The sequence below is a fragment of the Myxine glutinosa genome, chromosome 1, assembly GCF_964187855.1.
Source record: "Myxine glutinosa chromosome 1, kmMyxGlut1.1, whole genome shotgun sequence".
In the NCBI taxonomy this organism is placed as follows: domain Eukaryota; kingdom Metazoa; phylum Chordata; class Myxini; order Myxiniformes; family Myxinidae; genus Myxine; species Myxine glutinosa.
The window spans coordinates 363,835,574-363,849,304 of NC_136261.1; the positions used below are offsets into that span (position 1 = coordinate 363,835,574).

The 13,731-nt window shown below is 52.4% G+C and overlaps 1 protein-coding gene across 1 annotated transcript in view; it reads right to left on the bottom strand.

Annotated features, from left to right (window-relative positions):
- Nucleotides 1-844: 844 nt before the first annotated feature.
- The window catches only part of LOC137414450 (uncharacterized), a 93,662-nt gene continuing 80,775 nt past the window's right edge, over nucleotides 845-13,731 (bottom strand). The window contains exon 6 of the transcript XR_013621828.1: nucleotides 845-925. The gene's annotated coding sequence lies outside the window, so the exon portion shown is untranslated. The remainder of the gene's footprint in view (nucleotides 926-13,731) is intronic.

Consider the following 13,731-nt stretch of genomic DNA (forward strand, 5'->3'; position numbering starts at 1 on the left):
ATCATCGAGAATGCCTTTTCACAATGGTACACAGAATTACAAACATCTTCAATGAGCTCTTCAGATACACTTATTGTGGAAATTGTATTGACAACAGCATGTCAGAAAGCAGTACGTTTATACAAGTCTCCTCAGATATTGATGTTACAGATCTGGTCTAGGGCTCTGTTGGCAGATTCTCCGTGGTCCTATGTCCGAAAGGCCGATTGGCACCATATTAACTTGGCAGATGTGGAGACCTTTTCATCCCATCTCCACCAATGGCTTGACTGTCAGTTGAAGATCTGGCTATTTACAGGTAGTGGACAAAAAAATGGAAACGCCTCGAGTGGCCTTAAACCTAAAGGCTTTGTGGCGGGCAATATCTTAACAATAAATAAATAAATAAAAAACCTGCATAAATGAAGGACACCAAGGAACAGCTTCCACACAGATGTGGTCCATGTGTTAAATAAGCAAATAACATCCCAGAATGATTAGGGTCATGTATAAAAATGCTGCACTGGCCTGGTAGCGTATAATTATGGCTGGAGGAGGAGACCACCCGATACGTGATGGACCAAAGTTTGTTCACGGATTAAAAAAAAAATCTGCCCCTTTGTGTTGCCCCCCAAAATAGGTATTTGCTTTTTTCTCAGAAAATACACGCAATTCTGATGAAACTTAACCACAACCTTCATCATCTGTGATCTACCAATGTTTGTTCAAGGCATTGGAAAAATTGTGGTCTGAGGAGGTACAAGGAGGAGGAGGGGTGGGGGGGGGGGGGGGGAGGGGAGCGGATGGGAGGAAGGGGAGGGGGGGGGGGTTCCCCAAAATAGGTATTTTTTTTGTTTCTTTGTTTAAAGCCTTATGATTATGTTAATATGATCTACTGATACATGCTGCCCTGTTTTCTAGCAACCATTGAAATTGGTTTAAAATACTGTAACGGTTTTGAGAAGTGTAACGAATTTGAGAAGTGTAACGGTTTTTGAGAAGTGTAACAATTTTGGAGGAAGTGTAACGAATGTGAAAAGTATGGTTTTGTTGTGTGTAACACCCTCGTAATGTAAATAATGGTCGCAGCCGTCCTCCTAGTTAATTCCATGAAACTTACACACAGGCCACGATATATCTTTTTAAATAGTGTATTTCCTTATTCTATGAAGGCTAAATATGTTTCCCACTAGATTGACTTTGCATTGTATCAAACAAAATAAGCGTAGGCCCTTTCAATTTCCCCAAACATCTCCGCTCTCCAAAGTTCCTTTCAAAAGGGGTGCGAGTGGTGTTCAATCCCGCAAGCCGCCATTGCCCATGTGCTCATCTCGGAGAAGAGGGGGGTAGGAGCCGCCAACTCACAGGCGTGGCACGTCGTCATGAGCAAAGGAGGAATCGGACAGCCCTAACAGCCAACCAGCACCGCGGTTAGCGACCCGGTAGGCGTGCCCTCGCAGCCGGCGGCTTGATTCCGCCCCGAGTGATAAAAGCGACTGGAAGTGACTGCTTCACCAGACGGGAGATGAGCGAAGAGGTGACATACGAGAGGAGCTGTGAGCTGAGCTGTGAGCGGTGAGATGCGAGACGCTCCAAGCCAAAGAGGAGAGGTACTCGGAGAGGCAACCAGCTTTGGAAAGACGCGCTGAGAGGAGGGAGACGGCTCCACCAGAAGGAGAGGAGCAGGTGTGACCGAGCCAGCGCGTGACGTCTACAGTATCAGCAGCGTCGACGCGACCGAGGGTTTTCCCGACAAAAACGCGAAGGATTGAGAGCTGCTACCTCCAGCCCTGCCGGTTGGAGGGACCTGACCCTGCCTCCCTCTCCAGCAACCCACCTCCGCCATCCCTGCCTGCAATTTCCCCCGTGTAAGTGTGAACGTCGTCTGTCCTAATCGTTGTCCTGGGGTTAAGTAAATTGAATAGAATAAGTTAACGATTCCCTGTGTGACTGCTTCTTCCATCCATTGCTTGTGTGTGTATAATAAATCTGTTCTTCCTCCGTACTCTGTCTTCTTCTCTTTTTCCTTCTCTTTCGGTCGCTTTAGAGGTTTCCCGATTGAATATCTGTGGTGCGATCTGGTCAACGTCGGGTGGAATCGGGCCAATTGGGGATCCTGTAACGGTCGCGGTTGGACCATCCGCTCGGCCCATCATAACATCTAAACCGCGTCTGTAACAATTGGTAGTCAGAAGTTGGGATTCGGACCTGGGACTAAATTTGTTAGGCCCAAATTTTGGAACACCAATTGTGTTATGAGTAACAATTGGTGTCGAGGAGTGAGATCGGACCCGAAGCGCGCTTAACGCGCTAATTACAAGCTGCCGAAATTTATTTTGTTTTATAAAACCCGAATTTTGAGATCGCGCCATGGACAATCAAGGCGATCGGATGTCGGTGGGGGAGATAGACGGGTTAGGGGTAACCCAGGACTTAGGGGAAGAAAGGGAGGAGGAGAAAAATAGCAATGTGGTTGCGGAGGTTTCAGACGCACAAAATGGCGCTCTCGCGCACGTGGTTGAGGGGGCCACGGTCGCGGAACCAATGAGCGCGGCCCAAATACAAGCCTTCATGGCCCAATTCATGGTGGAAATGCAGAAAAAAAACGACAGTATGGAACAAATGGAAAGCAGAATGATGGGGGCCCTTATGGGGCAAATGGGGGTAATGGGGAACCGGATGGATGCTCAGGGTGAGCAATTGGGAGTAATGAGGGACGAAGCGAGGGGTACCGGTGAGGGGTTAGACAACGGGATAAAAGAGGTAAAGAATGGGTTAACGGGGGTAGAAAACAGAATGGCCGCTCAAGAGAATCAAATGGAAGGGATGAAAAAGGGGTTAGAGGGGTTAGAAAACAGGATGGAAGGCAAATTGTGGGAGATAGGGGAGCAATCCGCCCGAGAAATTAAACAAATGGGAGAGCAGATAGAGGAGGTAAAAATCGGGGTAGAAACCAAATTGGATGCTCAGAGGGATGAATTGGGACAGATGAGGGTGGCATCTGTAGTGAAATTATACCAAGGTGAACCCAGGGGTGCTCGCCACGGAAAGGGGGCCGTCTATAAGACCCGGGACACTCGGGGCGTGCGGACACTTCGGCGGGACTCACTGTGACATTATCCAGTAGTTGAATGGTATGTACGCCCCCAAATGCTGCGCTGATGCTGCGCTGCGCGAACCATTGTTATATCGAAGCTACCATTGCTGTGCTTGAAATGCTCTGATTTAATGCCTATTGTTGCATGTATTGTTACAGGAGATATTGCCGATCTAAATGATATTAAAGCCTACCCAGAGGTAAAGTCGTGTCTGCACTTGATTTTCACGACATTTAATATCATTTAGTTCGCCGAATGGCTGACCACAAGATGATCGTGGTTCCGATTCTCGGTGCCGACCCTCAAGCTGAAGGATCTGCATCGGAGTTTGCTCACTGGCTCAACACGCTGCAGAATTACTTCGCTGCTCACGAGACAGAGCCAACCGCTGCGATGCAGCTGTCCGTGTTACAGTCCAAGGTCCATCACACTGTTTATAAGACCATTTCTCGATTTGAGACGTATGATACGGCCCTGGCCGAGCTGACGCGCCTCTACGTAAAGAAACGGAGCGCTGTGCATGGCCGGCATCAACTCTCTCAGCGACGGCAACAACCGTCTGAAACGATCGATCGCTTCGCGCAGGAGCTGCGCTACTTATTGGCAGATTGCGTGCAGGACGTCCGGACTCACGAGCAAGTGCAGGACGATTTGCTCCGAGATGCATTCATATCCGGAATTAGTTCTGGAGTCCTGCGGCTCCGTCTCCTGGAGGTCGCGGAGCTGACATTTACAGAAGCACTACGGCTGGCACGCGTATACACAGATGCTCGAGAACAATTGACCGCATATGATCACCCACGAGTCGTGGCGGGGACCTCGCAACTCGCGCGACCCGAGAGGGCCACCGCCGAGGATACGGAGGAGGACCAGACCCCCACGACGGCCGAGTCCCTGGGTGCTCCGGAAGCGGACTCCGCATCCTGCCTCACTGCGGCCGCCGCTGCCAGGCCACGGACTGCCCGGTATGCAAAATGTTATTTTTGTGGCAATCGGCAGCATCCCCGCTCTGAATGCCCGGCCCGAGAGGCGACATGTCACCTCTGCTCTACCAAAGGCCATTTTGCAAAAGTCTGCAGAAAGGCCGCTCGGGGCACGCATTCCCGAGCGACCTTGAATGGGCTCATCGCTGAGCCAACGGATCGAGCACCGGACGGGGCGCCTTGCACAGCTTTGATGAGCCGCTCTCCTCCTCGCGGGCCTCTGGCTTCTTGCCCGACCTTGGTGAGATACGTCGGGCCGCCGAAACAAATGGCGCGAACGCGACCGGTCACAGAGCATCCAACCTTGACTGGCTTTCAAACGCCTACTTCAAACAAGCAACATGCTCCTACTTTGGAAATGCCTCTCGAAGTGCGGCAAACGCAGCACGTGACTCGAGCGCCATCTGATGACAGCTTTTGCGAATTACATGCTCCCCCTCTGGCATGTCAATCTGCAGATGGCAGAAATCTTTCTCACGTGGCTCGAGCGCCATCTCATGGTAGCTTTTGCGAATTACATGCTTTGGCATATGACTCTGCAGATGGCAGAGATCTTTCTCCCGTGGCTCGAGCGCCATCTGGCGGCTGCTCTCACGACCACCCCACACCCACTCTGGCAAATGAAACCACCGAAGAGCCAACTGACTTCAATGCTCCTGCTGAGGCCCGAAGGATTGCAGCCGGCGTGGGATCCACCCGCGAGGCGCGATCTTCTCGCCCGGCCGGAACTATACCTGCCGGGTCTGCCGGCCTAGCGCAGGCCTTCATTCCGCTCACAGTCGCGGGCGTTTTTGCGCAAGCTTTGATTGATACGGGATCCACGGATAGTTTTATTGATCAGCGACTCGTGCATCAACATGGGTGGCCGGTTCTCGGGACAACCCGCCGGATCTTCATGGCGTCTCAGGGACTTCGGTTGAGCACAAAAGGGGCGTGTCGATTGAAACTTGTGATAAATGGACGCACGTTCCCGGACGTGTATCTCATGGTATTACCGGCCTTATGCGCTGACGTTCTGTTAGGACTTGATTTCCTTAAGCGGCATGGTCGTTTGGAAATAGACTTCGGAGGGCCGGACACGCTCGCTGTGTGTGCCCTCGCTCAAATGGACATGGAGCCACTCTCACTGTTCCCCAACCTGACCACTGATTGTACCCCTGTAGCCATCAAATCGCGGCGCTACTCTCGCGCGGACGCGCAATTCATTGCGGATGAAACGGCCCTTCTCTTGAAGGACGGTATCATAGAACACAGTAGGTCACCGTGAAGGGCCCAAGTCTTAGTGGTGCGGAGTGAGGCCCACCGCAGGCGAATGGTAATCGACTATTCGCAAACGATTAATCGTTTTACACAGCTGGATGCCTACCCATTACCGGGGATGGACGCCCTGGTACGCCAGGTGGCCCTGTATTCCGTTTATAGCACTCTCGATCTACGTAGTGCGTATCATCAAGTCCCCATCTCTAGGGCTGATCGCGTCTTTACAGCCTTTGAATCGGGTCAGCGGTTGTACCAGTTCACGAGACTTCCCTTTGGGGTAACGAACGGCGTCGCTTGTTTTCAGAGAGCTATGGATGACCTCGTTGCGAAGGAGCATTTGACGGATGTCTTTGTCTATCTGGACAATCTTACGGTTTGTGGGTATGACCAGGCGCATCACGACGCTAATCTAAAACGCTTCCTCGAGGTCGCGCGGAAATATCGCTTAACCATGAATGAGGCGAAGTGTCAATACTCTCTACGCACGGTAGACCTTTTGGGGTACACCGTGACCCATGGCTCCGTCTCTCCGGATAAGGAGCGTCTGCGCCCTTTGCTCGAGATGGCTCCGCCTAGCGATCGGGCTTCGCTGAAACGCGCTCTAGGGCTGTTCGCCCACTACTCAAAGTGGGTGCAAAATTTCTCCGCTAAGCTCCGCCCCCTCGTGGCCTGCGACACTTTCCCCATGGGCCCGGCCGCCCTGGCGGCCTTCGAGGGCCTTAAAGTCGACATTGCTGGCGCCGCTGTCGCAACGATTGACGAGAGTGCCTCTTTCGTTTTGGAGAGTGATGCCTCGGATCATGCGATAGCGGCGACTCTCTCCCAAGGAGGCCGCCCTGTGGCTTTCTTCTCGCGGACTCTCACCTCCGCCGAGCGGAGGCATTCGTCTGTCGAAAAGGAAGCGTACGCGATCGTCGAATCAATTCGGCGATGGCGTTCGTATCTGCTTGGGCGGAGTTTCCAAATCATCACGGACCAACAGAGTGTTGCGTTTATGTACGACACCTTACATGCCCAGCGCATTAAGAATGAGAAAATCACCCGTTGGCGTATCGAACTCGCCGACTTCTGCTACACCATCAAATACCGCCCGGGGAAGGATAACCTGGTCGCTGACGCCTTATCGAGGCCGGCCACTTGCGCGGGGGTCGTATCTTTGGAGGGGCTGCGCACTTTGCACGGCACTATGTGTCATCCCGGGGTAACGCGCTTCGCGCATTTTGTGCGCGCGGGCAATCTGCCGTACTCGATGGAGGACATCCGCCGCATCTGCCGTGATTGCGCGATCTGTGCGGAACTCAAACCGCGTTTTTATAGCCCCCCTCTGGGGACTCTCGTTAGGGCTACTAGACCGTGGGAGCGCTTGGCGATGGACTTCAAAGGGCCGCTGCCATTGTCGAGCAACTCTCGCTATCTGCTCACTATCGTTGATGAGTATTCCCGATTCCCCTTTGCTTACACGTGCGGGGATATGTCGGCTACCACGGTAATTCAGTGCCTGCGGAATTTGTTTTCTATGTTCGGGTGTCCGGCCTACGTGCATACCGATCGGGGTGCGGTGTTCCTGTCCCAGGAAGTGAGGGGCTACTTGCTCCAACACAATGTCGCTTCGAGCTACACCACCCCGTACCGGCCCCAAGCTAATGGACAGATCGAACGCTTTAATGGGATTATATGGCGGGCCGTCATGCTAAGCCTTCGGACCCTCGGCCGAGGCCTCGATAAATGGGTGTGGTCGCTGCCTGCCGCACTGAACTCGATCCGGGCTCTCCTATGTACTGCCACCAACCAGACTCCTCACGAACGACTGTTCCACCATCCTAGAAGCTCCGGCAGTATCCAGTCTTTACCCAGCTGGCTCGCTGAACCGGGGCCCGCCTATCTCAAACGAGCGGTTCGCACTAGCAAGTACGACCCCCTTGTTGACAATGTGCAGGTCCTCCAGGCTAATCCCGAGCATGCCCGCGTGTTAACGGCGGATGGCCGCGAGTCTACTGTCTCCGTACGCCATCTCGCCCCTTGTGGAGACGACGACCGGGATATCGACGAACCCATCTACGAGTCTATGGACTCTATCGAAGCTTCCCCTATGGAACTACCGCTGTCACTCCCATCGTCCCCCGCCCCCGTGCCCGAAGGCGCGGGGGCGCCCCCTCCGACTCCAACCTCCGGCGGCTATTCCGACGCGGGGGACTCCGGTCTAGGGGACGCCGTGCCCGGTAGTTTCCGAACACGAACTGGCCGGGAGGTTCGCCGCCCCGACCGCTACGGGTGGACCGACTGACGTGGATTGACGTAACCCTTTGGTTTATTGCTGATGCTTGCTTGCAAACTGCCGAGCGGTAGTATAGTTTTAACGACGGGGAGAATGTAGTGAAATTATACCAAGGTGAACCCAGGGGTGCTCGCCACGGAAAAGGGGCCGTCTATAAGACCCGGGACACTCGGGGCGTGCGGACACTTCGGCGGGACTCACTGTGACATTATCCAGTAGTTGAATGGTATGTACGCCCCCAAATGCTGCGCTGATGCTGCGCTGCGCGAACCATTGTTATATCGAAGCTACCATTGCTGTGCTTGAAATGCTCTGATTTAATGTCTATTGTTGCATGTATTGTTACAGGAGATATTGCCGATCTAAATGATATTAAAGCCTACCCAGAGGTAAAGTCGTGTCTGCACTTGATTTTCACGACAGCATCTACAAAGGAGATGGAGGAGATGAAGGAGGAGATACGACGAGGTGTGAGTGAGGAGGTCTCGGGGCTACGAGAGGAGGTAAAGCGAGGTGAGAAGCGTATGGAGAAAGAGGTGAGAAATAATACGGCTAGGTTACAGGGGGGAATAGAGGGTCTGACGAAGGGAGTAGAACAGCTGACAGAGGGACAAACGGAGTTAGTGGAGCAGGTTCAAAGGAACACTGCGGTACTAGGAGGGTTAAAGGCGACACAAAAAGAAATTAAAAACGAATTAATAGCGACACAGAGGCAATGTCAGATGGTACGTGAGGAATTGACAATGAGGGTGGACGAGGTGACAGAGATAATGGAGACAAAGGACCGGCAGGTGAGGATGCACATAGAGACAGTCACGGTAGCCTTAGAGGACGAACTTGAGGAGACGCACCGAGAAATAAAAGAGGTTAAACAAAAATTAGAGGAAGTGGAAGAAGAGGTGAGTGAAATTAAGAAGAGACGGACAGAAACTAAGAGAGAAATCCAGGAGGAGGTAATGGAATTGGTACAAGGTCGGTGCTCAACTCATAATGTGCTGCTCACTAACCAAATAAAGAGTTTGCAGGTGGCAAAAGAGGTGCGGAGACGAGGTGCCAAGGTGAGTGGCGATATAATCGGAAATGTATATGATGTGAGGAAAGCTTCAGTCGGCTTGGGGATTGGTTTGGATCCGGGTGTTCGTGAAAGGCCGTTGGTGAAGTGTGTGACAGGTCAGGTGTGCGAAAAAAGAGGTGTGCAAGAATGTCCGACCATGGGGTGTGTGAGGAAAAAGTGCGCGCCGACTAGAGAGTGTGCCGTCAAGAGTGAGTCGGTCGTAGCGCGTGTGCGAGGGAGCACATGGAAGCGCGTAGTGAGGAGTGTTACAGAGGATGTAAAGGGGGAGTGTGCCGTCAAGAGTGAGTTGGTCGAAGCGCGTGTGCGAGGGGGTACATGGAAGCGCGGTGTGGTAAGTGTTACGGAGGAAGTAACGAAAGAGTGTGCGCAAGAGTGTGCGCGAGAAAGGTGTGTAACGGACGGGTGCATGAGGAAAGAGTGTGCTGTCGAGAGTAAGGGTGAGTGCGCTGTCAAGAGTGGTGGTGAGAGTAATGAGAGTGGCACGGAGCGTGAGTTGGTTGTGACAGGTGAGCGAGGATGTACACCTGGAATGGAAGGATGCACACCTGGAATGGTAGAGCGTGAGTGGGAATGCACACTGGAGTTGGTCGTGAGGCACGTGGTTGGGTGTGCGAGTGAGAGCACCCCTGTGATAGTCACAGAGGAGGTGACCGAGGAGGGGGCGCGAAGAGGTGTGTTGGTGAGGTGTGCGAGCGACGAATGTGTGCCAAGGTGTTCGGTGGTCAGGTGTGTGACCAAGTCGGTGAGCGGAATGAGTGTACCGAGGTGTGTAAGGAAAGGTACGAGGAGCATGGGAACAGCTGGAGATATGAGCAAGAAAGGGGTAGCGTATGCGTGTAAACATCCAGGTGAGGCATCGACGGTAACCGGGTTAGAGGTTAGAACGACTTATAGCGGAATCGGGCCCTCGGTGCGCGTCGGGCAGCTTCGCGTGCCGCGAGGAACAGCGGGGATCCGAGCCGCGGCGGGTTCGAAAGGACCGCCGTACGCGATCCACGCTGGGCCTCGCTTGGAACGGCCGCGTCCGTGCTCCACTAGGCGGAGCGGGCAGCCCGATAGGAAGGGTCGTCATGGCGACCACTTTCTATTGAGACGTGCCGGCAGGTCGAGATCGGGACATTGGATGGCTCCACGCCGAGGTGGTGCGTGGGATCTCGGCCCGGGTAAGCCCCCGCCCCTGCCCCGAATGCGGGACGTATCCAGCAGCTGGCACAAAACGACCCGCGTTCATTGCTCGGCTGTACGAAGCCGGGCTGTAGACGTGAATTGGCGCACCGAGAGGATCTAATAAGTAGACGGGTGATGAGGATAGTGTTTTGGACCCAAAATTAGAAAAAGGCGAAATTTGATGATTGGCACGGTGATTGGCAGAATTTTTGATTGGTTGGATTTAGGTGTGCGAAATTGATAGTAGGACCTCCCCGATGTGGTGGGATGGGCAATCCACCATCCCTCACACCAAAGGTGGGGCAAATGCGCTATAGTTTATGGGGTGTATGGCAGTGAAAACTAGCCCGGGTGGGTTAGGTTATATTGATAGGGATCTAGCGAAGATGACATTAGGTAACGTTAAGGTTAGTTAGTGACAATGATACCTGTAGTGGGGACGTAGTAGCTTAGTGGATGATAATGACGTGGGAGCGCAATAGTTTAAAGGGGCGACTGGGAAGCGCAAGTTTCAGAGGGGAGTAGTTAGATGAGATGATGCCGTGTGTGTGAGGATTGAACAGGTGTGATTGCACAGGTGTGCAACTGAACAGGTGTATGGAGCAGTGTATGAGTGAGTGATGGTGATGTGTATTGTGATGACCAAATGGTCCAGGAAGAAAGGAGGGTGCAGGTGGCACCAGGTATGATTGCACAGGTGTGCAACAACAGGTGTATGTGGCTATGTGGAATAAATGGTAGTGTGGAATATCTGGAGTATTGGAATGGATGGTCGTGGAGTGAGTATGGTGGAAATTGTGGAGTGGAGTGGATGGTGCGAAGGTGTGAATGGGGGAAGAGTGGACCCCCATCACGGATACTCGGGGCGGGTAGTGTAAGTGTTAGGTAGAGGGTATAGGTAAATTGTGGTTGGATATTGGCATCTGTGGTGCGGGTGAAAGAATGGTCTTTGGATGGGTGCATTAGTGTTGTGGAAATGGCTGGGCGTGTAGCCTGTTAGTGTGTGTAGTTGGTTGGGCGCTCCACCACTGTGAGGGTGTCGGCCAGGTGAGGCCGCAGGTGGGCTCTGGGAGCCGGTAGTAGTTGTTGTGGATGGGGCCCGAGGATCCGGAGGACGGACCCGGGTAGCCCAGTGCCAGAGGGCACCGAGTGGGGTGACAGAGCCAGGAGGGGCTGTCCCCAGTTAGTTAGGTTAGGGTGAGGAGCTAGGTAAGCTCGGGTGGCAACTGCAGTGGTGGAGGTGTGCAGGTGGGTAGACCTGCTGGGAGAGCTACACGTCACAGCCCAGAAATTGTGCGAGGGCACCGGGAGATGAATCGGGGGAGTGAGACTCCAAATTGAAAAGCACCACAGTTTGGTCAATGGGAATTGGTTTTTAGAACCCATAGTGTAAGTTGGCCAATGGATTGGCAGGGAAAGACCCCGGGTAGTGTAAAGTGTGTTAAAATCATTTAGAGGATAGTTAGGATGAAGGATCTCCTCGCACCATCTGCATCCACTCACCTGAGGTGACAGGAACTCCACACCATGCCATGTTTTGATTATTTTTTTATGATGCAAATGTTGGATTGTGAGACGCATCATGACGTGGGTGTGACATTGTGCTTTGTGTTCCATCTCTTCCTCTTTATGAGGATTGATGACGAATTGGGTGATGGCAAATTTTGGATAGTGGGGGATTGTGGAGACGAATTTGGTATAGGAGAAATATGGGGGAGACGTGACAGTAGCGACGGATTGGTAATGTGTAGATTTTTGTACATATGGGGTAAGGGCAAGGGTAGTGTAGGTGACAGGGGGGTGATGTACGGTAGGGACGAGCTTTCTCACTTCGCCCTCCGTACGCATTTCGCCTTGCATTGCCTAATTGATGTGTACCCTTGTGACCTTACCCCTCGCTCAATTGTCTCTTTTGTCTCCCACATGACCTGTGCGCCATTGGGGGCCGAGGGGAGCGTGCGTGAGGTGGCCATTGTGCGCACGAGATTCCCAGAACCAGCATGCATTGCGTTGATGTACCACTTTATGGACCGCTGTTCTGCGGCCAAGTACCACTTGATGGACCCCAGGTTCTGGGGCAGGGCACCTCTGTTGGAGACCGGCCATAGTGGCCAGGGAATCTTGCTTGCGGACCTCGGTAAGGTGGCACCTATGCCAAACAGGTGGACCACCCTTAGTTGGCCCCTGTTGCCCTAAATAAAAATGGACACGGTTTGTGCTTTTTATATTTCCAAGTAGGCCGCATGAAGCCAGAAGACGTCGGAAAGAACATCGGCCCAGCAGAGAAAGAGAAGACCACCACCAGTTGTTTTGTTGTGTTTATTATGAACCATGGTGACTGCGCACCGAGTGGTGCTTTTGGTGCTTTGTGGTGCTTGTGGTGCTTTTGGTGCTTTTGGGTGCTTTGGTGGTATTGGTACTGGTGCATCGATGCAATGCATGCTGTCTCCTCCCTCCCAACAGGAATTTCTTTTTTTCTTGTTCCATAAAAAAAAAAAAAAAAAAACACAGGTCCTGGGTTGCGTTGTAAATAAGAAATAACGTCATTGTAAATAATGCTCCCCACCGTAAATGTATAGTTTGAGAATAATTCCGTAATTCGGTTAGCTGTGGGCTTGAGTCTGTTAGACAGGGTGCAATGCAATAGGGGGACATACTTATTTGTGTTTTAAGATTGTCACACTCAGGGTCAGGTTAAAAGTAGAGGGAATTACACCTACGTGTCACACTAAGTTAAAGTTTTGTAGGCCCGAGGACGGGCCTGAAGAAAGGAGGGTGCAGTGTAACGGTTTTGAGAAGTGTAACGAATTTGAGAAGTGTAACGGTTTTTGAGAAGTGTAACAATTTTGGAGGAAGTGTAACGAATGTGAAAAGTATGGTTTTGTTGTGTGTAACACCCTCGTAATGTAAATAATGGTCGCAGCCGTCCTCCTAGTTAATTCCATGAAACTTACACACAGGCCACGATATATCTTTTTAAATAGTGTATTTCCTTATTCTATGTAGGCTAAATATGTGTTTCCCACTAGATTGACTTTGCATTGTATCAAACAAAATAAGCGTAGGCCCTTTCAATTTCCCCAAACATCTCCGCTCTCCAAAGTTCCTTTCAAAAGGGGTGCGAGTGGTGTTCAATCCCGCAAGCCGCCATTGCCCATGTGCTCATCTCGGAGAAGAGGGGGGTAGGAGCCGCCAACTCACAGGCGTGGCACGTCGTCATGAGCAAAGGAGGAATCGGACAGCCCTAACAGCCAACCAGCACCGCGGTTAGCGACCCGGTAGGCGTGCCCTCGCAGCCGGCGGCTTGATTCCGCCCCGAGTGATAAAAGCGACTGGAAGTGACTGCTTCACCAGACGGGAGATGAGCGAAGAGGTGACATACGAGAGGAGCTGTGAGCTGAGCTGTGAGCGGTGAGATGCGAGACGCTCCAAGCCAAAGAGGAGAGGTACTCGGAGAGGCAACCAGCTTTGGAAAGACGCGCTGAGAGGAGGGAGACGGCTCCACCAGAAGGAGAGGAGCAGGTGTGACCGAGCCAGCGCGTGACGTCTACAGTATCAGCAGCGTCGACGCGACCGAGGGTTTTCCCGCCAAAAACGCGAAGGATTGAGAGCTGCTACCTCCAGCCCTGCCGGTTGCAGGGACCTGACCCTGCCTCCCTCTCCAGCAACCCACCTCCGCCATCCCTGCCTGCAATTTCCCCCGTGTAAGTGTGAACGTCGTCTGTCCTAATCGTTGTCCTGGGGTTAAGTAAATTGAATAGAATAAGTTAACGATTCCCTGTGTGACTGCTTCTTCCATCCATTGCTTGTGTGTGTATAATAAATCTGTTCTTCCTCCGTACTCTGTCTTCTTCTCTTTTTCCTTCGCTTTCGGTCGCTTTAGAGGTTTCCCGA